The sequence below is a fragment of the Balaenoptera physalus genome (genome assembly GCF_965194825.1).
Source record: "Balaenoptera physalus genome assembly, chromosome: 7".
Lineage (NCBI taxonomy): Eukaryota > Metazoa > Chordata > Mammalia > Artiodactyla > Balaenopteridae > Balaenoptera > Balaenoptera physalus.
This window is the reverse complement of record NC_138886.1, coordinates 81,095,509-81,102,570: the sequence shown is the minus strand read 5'-3', so window position 1 is coordinate 81,102,570 and position 7,062 is coordinate 81,095,509. Positions and strand designations below refer to the sequence as shown.

General features: G+C 40.1%; 1 pseudogene across 1 annotated transcript; it reads left to right on the top strand.

Moving 5' to 3' along the window:
• Window positions 1–2,889: 2,889 nt before the first annotated feature.
• On the top strand, window positions 2,890–6,746 carry LOC309663575 (translationally-controlled tumor protein pseudogene; annotated as a pseudogene). Its single transcript has one exon. The product of its transcript is annotated as a translationally-controlled tumor protein pseudogene (transcript).
• The last annotated feature ends 316 nt before the right edge of the window (window positions 6,747–7,062 follow it).

The window sequence follows — 7,062 nt, the reverse complement described above, 5'->3', positions numbered from 1 at the left end:
AGGTATGCTCTGAGGTCACTTTTCAGTTTAGAATCTTTGGTTCTAAGGTGATAAGTGTAGGTCCTACAGAATTTAGCCAGGAGAATATGGGTCTGAATGGAAAAATATGTAAAATTATTCCATTGGGCATTTGGGAGTAGGGGTTACAGGAGTTACCTCAGAGTTAAGAGTTGGTAGAGAAAAAGGCAAGAAATACCTCCATCTGTGCTGCATGTGTATTTATTTTAAACATGATCCTTTCCAAGAAATTCTCTAGACTTGTGGTAGGAATCAGCTCTTATTTTGTCTTCAGCTCTGTTTGTATTTGTCTTCTTTTGTTAGAAAATGTAGGAAAAATCTCCTTCTCTTGGTGTTTCTTTCCCTACTTCTATTAATCTATTTCTGTTAACCTCGTCTCTCTCTGCATTTGTTTTCTTCTTTTTATTCCTGTTTCTCTCCATTAAAACAAAGAAAAGAGGGACTTCCCTGGTGGCGCAGTGGTTAGGAATCCGCCTGCCAATGCAGGGGACAGGGGTTCAAGCCCTGGTCCAGGAAGATCCCACATGCCGCGGAGCAACTAAGCCTGTGCGCCACAACTAGTGAGCCTGTGCTCTAGAGCCTGCGAACCACAACTACTGAGCCCATGTGCCGCAACTGCTGAAGCCCTCGTGCCTAGAGCCAGTGCTCCGCAACAAGAGAAGCCACCGTAATGAGAAGCCTGTGCACCTCAACGAAGAGTGGCCCCTGCTCGCTGCAAGTAGAGAAAGCCCGCGCGCAGCAACGAAGACCCAACACAGCCAAAAATAAATAAGTAAATAAATAAAATTTTTAAAAAAACAACAAAGAAAAGAAAAGAAAAAAATGTATTCCCTTCAGCACCTACTTAACAGGGGAGAATCAGAAAGTTCCAAAACAAAGGCTCCTGGCAGTTATCCAAATGAAGCAGTTGGAACTGACCAGCACCTGGAGCTGACAGTTAAAGAGAGTCGCAAATGCTGGAAATTGTTGGCTCAGGAGGAGTTTTCCCAGGCTGAGACCAAGGCTGACAATTTTAACTTTCCACTTCAGACTGAATCCACTTTGGAATCTACCTGGCTGTCTCTCACACCACTCAGGTGTCTTGTACCTGTGATTTCAGGAATAGAGCTTAAAACCCAGAGAGGGAGGCTGAGATTTCTCTTTAATTGGAGTCATAGAAGGCCCTAAGATTTCTAGAGCTGGAAGGACTTCAAAGATTATTTATAACAAAACCTCTATGTTTTACAAATACAGGAACTAAGATCCAGAGAGAGGAAGGGTCTTGCCCAAGGACACACAGTAGATTAACAGCAGAGCTATTAACAGTTAAAAGGTACAAGATGCCACATATTAACTCATTTAATCCTCATAACAACCCTATGGAGACAGCATTAGTATGACCTTCTCATTTTACAGATGAGGAAACAGGCCCAGAGAGGTAAAGAACTTGCCTGCACTGAAGTCTGTGCTCTCCACTACTTCACTCTACCACCTCCAAGGATGATGTTGTAGCTTGATGTAGCCTGTGGCTTGAAATATGGTGGGAATATTCATGTCACAGAAATCAGCAAATACTACAAATCAGCTTGTTTTGTTGATTGTCACAGCTTAAGAAAGTGATGAAGGACTTTCCTGGTGACGCACTGGTTAAAAATCCAGCTGTCAATGCAGGGGACATGGGTTCGATCCCTGGTCCGGGAAGCTCCCACATGCCGCAGAGCAACTAAGCCTGTGAGCCACAACTACTGAGCCCACGTGCTGCAACTACTGAAACCCACATGTCTAGAGCCCATGCTCCGCAACAAGAGAAGCCATGACAATGAGAAGCCAGCACACCACAATGAAGAGTAGCCCCCACTCGCCGCAACTAGAGAAAGCCCACACGGAGCAATGAAGATCCAAGGCAGACAAAAAAAAAACCAAATAAAAAAAAATAAATAAATGAAATAAAATTATTTTTTTAAAAAAGAGAAAGTGATGAAGATGCAGAAGCACGGGGAGATGCAGGGACCCCCATGAGAGAGATGGGAGGATCAATTTCAACGAGTTTCCAATATGGATCCTATTCTCTCTCATATGTAACCTTTAAAATAAACTCCTTTTTTCTTAAGTCTTCCCCATTATCAATAAAAGTGTGTGTGTATGTTTAGGTATAATTTATACAAAATAAAATGCAGAGATATTAAAAATTCAGTACACTGAGTTTTTACAGTGTTTACCCCCAGGCAACCACCACTCTAAATGAGAGAACATTTCCATCATTCCAGAAAGTTCGTTCAAGCCTCTAACCAGTAAAATTTCCACCATGGCTTCCAACCTGCTCTCCCCCAGCCATTTTCTGATTTCTTTCATGTATATGGTATTTCAGTCTTCCAGTTGCTCAGGCCAAAAACCTTAGAGTCATCCTTGACTCATCTCTTTCTCTCACACCCCACATCCACAGTGTTTCCTGTCAGGTAGATTTTCAAAATATATCTAAAATCTAACTGCTTCTCATCAACTCCACTGCTGCCTCCTTGGTCCAAGCCACATCATCTCTCGCCTTCTGACCAGTCTCCAGCTTCCTTACCTTCCCAAGCTCCTCCACTCCCCCTACAGTCTGTTCACACAGCTGCCTGAGCAATCTTTTAAAAATGTAAATTCAGATCATGACACCACTCTGTAAAACGCTCCAATGCTTACCATCTCTCAGAGTAGAATCAACCTCAAAGTCTCTACCATTATAAGGTCCTCTCCACTTTTTGGATCTCAATCTACTGCTCCCTGCTGGCTTACCAGGCTCCAGCCAAATCAGCCTCTTTGCTATTCCCAGAACACACAAGCACATTCCCCCCTCACAGACTTTGTCCTTTCTGGTTCTTTTTTTTTTTTTTTTAATCAGCTCTAGTGTGTGTGTGTGTGTGTGTAATATTTATTTATTTATTTGGTTGCATTGGGTCTTAGTTGCAGCTCACCAGCTCCTTAGTTGTGGCATGCCAACTCTTAGTTGCTGCATGCTTGTGGGATCTAGCTCCCAGACCAGGGATCAAACCCGGGCCTCCTGCATTGGGAGCACAGAGTCTTAACCACTGCGCCACCAGGGAAGTCCCTGTCCTTGCTGGTTTTGAAACAGGAGGGAACGGGCAGGGCACAACCTTTAAAAGAATGACAGAGAGCCTCATCCACCAGAGGGCAGACAGCAGAAGCAAGAAGAACTTCTGCAGCCTGTGGAAGGAAAACCACACTCACAGAAAAATAGACAAAATGAAAAGGCAGAGGACTTTGTACCAGATGAAGGAACAAGATAAAACCCCAGAAAAACAACTAAATGAAGCGGAGATAGGAAACCTTCCAGAAAAAGAGTTCAGAATAATGATAGTGAAGATGATCCAGGACCTCGGAAAAAGAATGGAGGCAAAGATTGAGAAGATGCAAGAAATTTTTAACAAACACCTAGAAGAATTAAAGAACAAACACCTAGAAGAATTAAAGAACAAACAAACAGAGATGAACAATACAATCACTGAAATGAAAAATACACTAGAAGGAATCAATAGCAGAATAACTGAGGCAGAAGAACGGATAAGTGACCTGGAAGACAGAATGGTGGAATTCACTGCCGTGGAACAGAATAAAGAAAAAAGAATGGCTTTTCCGATCGTTCCCCCCTCCCCCCGAGTGCCACTTCTGCTGCACTGCACTTGCTCTGAGCTCTGGGCTCCTACTAAGCTAGTGCCACCATTGTCTCCCTCCAGTCGCCATCATGATCATCTACCGGGACCTCATCAGCCATGAAGAGATGTTCTCTGACATGTACAAGATCCAGGAGGTTGCGGACAGGCTGTGTCTGGAGGTGGAGGGGAAGATGGTCAGTAGGAGAGAGGGTAACATTAATGACTTGCTCATTGGTGGAAATGCCTCCTCTGAAGGCTGTGAGGGTGAAGGTACCAAAAGCACAGTAATCACTGGTGTGTATATTGTCATGAACCATCACTTGCAAGAAACCAGCTTCACAAAAGAAGCCTACAAGAAGTACATCAAGGATTACATGAAGTCAATCAAAGGGAAGCTTGAAGAACAGAGACCAGAAAGAGTAAAACCTTTTATGACAGGGACTGCAGAACAAATCAAGCACATCCTTGCTAATTTCAAAAACTATCAGTTCTTTACTGGTGAAAACATGAATCCAGATGGCATGGTTGCTCTGCTGGACTACTGTGAGGATGGTGTGATATCAAATATGATTTTCTTTAAGGATGGTCTAGAAATGGAAAAATGTTAACAAATTTGGCTGTTTGGATCTATCACCTGCTCATCATAACTGGCTGGCTGCTGCTTTTCATCCACATAAAACCAGGACTTAGACAAATGGGACTGATGTCAACTTGAGCTCTTCATTTTGATGTTGATTTGTTTGGAGCGGAGGCACTGTTTTTGAGGAAAAAAAACATGTCATGTAGGTTGTCTAAAAATAAAATGCATTAAACTCAAAAAAAAAAAGAAAAAGGAATGAAAAGAAATGAAGACAGCCTAAGAGACTTTTGGGAGAATATTAAATGCAAAAACATTCTCATTATAAGGGTCCCAGAAGGAGAAGAGAGAAAGGACCCGAGAAAATATTTGAAGAGATTATAGTCGAAAACTTCCCTAACATGGGAAAGGAAATAGCCACCCAAGTCCAGGAAGCACAGAGAGTCCCAGGCAGGATAAACCCAAGAAGAAACACACCGAGACACATAGTAATCAAACTGACAAAAATTAAAGACAAAGAAAAATTATTGAAAGCAACAAGGGAAAAACGACAAATAACATACAAGGGAACTCCCATAAGGTTAACAGCTGATTTCTCAGCAGAAACTCTACAAGCCAGAAGGGACTGGCACAATATATTTAAAGTGATGAAAGGGAAGAACCTACAACCAAGATTACTGTACCTGGCAAGGATCTCATTCAGATTTGACTGAGAAATCAAAAGCTTTACAGACAACGCAGGGGGGTGGGGGTGGGGGTGTGATGAATTGGGCAATTGGGATTGACATGTATACTCTGATGTGTATAAAATTGATGGCTAATAAGAACCTGCTGTATAAAAAATTAAATAAAATTAAATTTAAAAATTAAAAAGAGAACAGATGAAAAGCCAAAACTGATTATTTTACTCCCAGTGACATTTTATATGTTAACTAATTATTTTATAAATTTTTCAGTTGATTATATTGGATTTGATAGGAATAAAAAAACAAAAAAAAAGCTTTACAGACAAGCAAAAGCTAAGAGAATGCAGCACCACCAAACCAGCTCTACAACAAATGCTAAAGGGACTTCTCTAAGTGGGAAACACAAAAGAAGAAAAGGACTTACAAAAACAAACCCATAACAACTAAGAAAATGGTAATAGGAACATACATATCGATAATTACCTTAAACGTGAATGGATTAAATGCTCCAACCAAAAGACACAGGCTTGCTGAATGGATACAAAAACAAGACCCATCTATATGCTGTCTACAAGAGACCCACTTCAGACCTAGGGACACATACAGACTGAAAGTGAGGGGATAGAAAAAGATATTCCATGCAAATGGAAATCAGAAGAAAGAGTAGCAATAGTCATATCAGATAAAATAGACTTTAAAATGAACAATGTTACAAGAGACAAGGAAGGACACTACATAATGATCAAGGGATCAATCCGAGAAGAAGATATAACAATTATAAATACATATGCACCCAACATAGGAGCACCTCAATACATAAGGGAAATGCTACCAGCTATAAAAGAGGAAATCAACAGTAACACAATAATAGTGGGGGACTTTAACACCTCACTTACACCAAGGGACAGATCATCGAGACAGAAAATTAATAAGGAAACACAAGCTTTAAATGACACATAGACCAGATAGATTTAATTGATATTTATAGGACATTCCATCCGAAAACAGCAGATTACACTTTCTTCTCAAGTGACCACGGCACATTCTCCAGGATAGATCACATCTTGGGTCACAAATCAAGCCTCCGTAAATTTAAGAAAATTGAAATCATATCAAGCATCTTTTCTGACCACAACGCTATGAGATTAGAAATAAATTATAGAGAAAAAAACGTAAAAAACACAAACACATGGAGGCTAAACAATACGTTACTAAATAACCAACGGATCACTGAAGAAATCAAAGCGGAAATCAAAAAATACCTAGAGACAAATGACAATGAAAACATGATGATCTAAAACCTATGGGATGCAGCAAAAGCAGTTCTAAGAGGGAAGTTTATAACAATACAAGCTTACCTCAAGAAACAAGGAAAATCCCAGATAAACAATCTAACCTTACACATAAAGGAACTAGAGAAAGAAGGACACACAAAACCCAAAGTTAGTAGAAGGAAAGAAATCATAAAGATCAGAGCAGAAATAAATGAAATAGAAACAAAGGAAACAATAGCAAAGATCAATAAAACTAAAAGCTGGTTCTTCGAGAAGATAAACAAAATTGATAAACATTTAGCCAGACTCATCAAGAAAAAGAGGGAGAGGACTCAAATCAATAAAATTAGAAATGAAAAAGAAGTTGCAACAGACCCTGCAGAAAAACAAAGCATCCTAAGAGACTACTACGAGCAACTCTATGCCAATAAAATGGACAACCTGGAAGAAATGGACAAATTCTTAGAAAGGTATACACTTCCAAGACCAAACCAGGAAGAAATAGAAAATATGAACAGACCAATCATAAGTATTGAAATTGAAACTGCGATCAAAAATCTTCCAACAAACAAAAGTCCAGGATCAGATGGCTTCACAGGTGAATTCTATCAAACATTTAGAGAAGAGCTAACACCCATCCTTCTCAAACTCTTCAAAAAACTTGCAGAGGAAGGAACACTCCCAAACTCATATTATGAGGCCACCATCACCCTGATACCAAAACCAGACAAAGATACTACAAAAAAAGAAAATTACAGACCAATATCACTAATGAATATAGATGCAAAAATCCTCAACAAAATACTAGCAAACAGAATCCAACAACACATTAAAAGGATCATACACCATGATCAAGTGGGATTTATCCCAGGGAT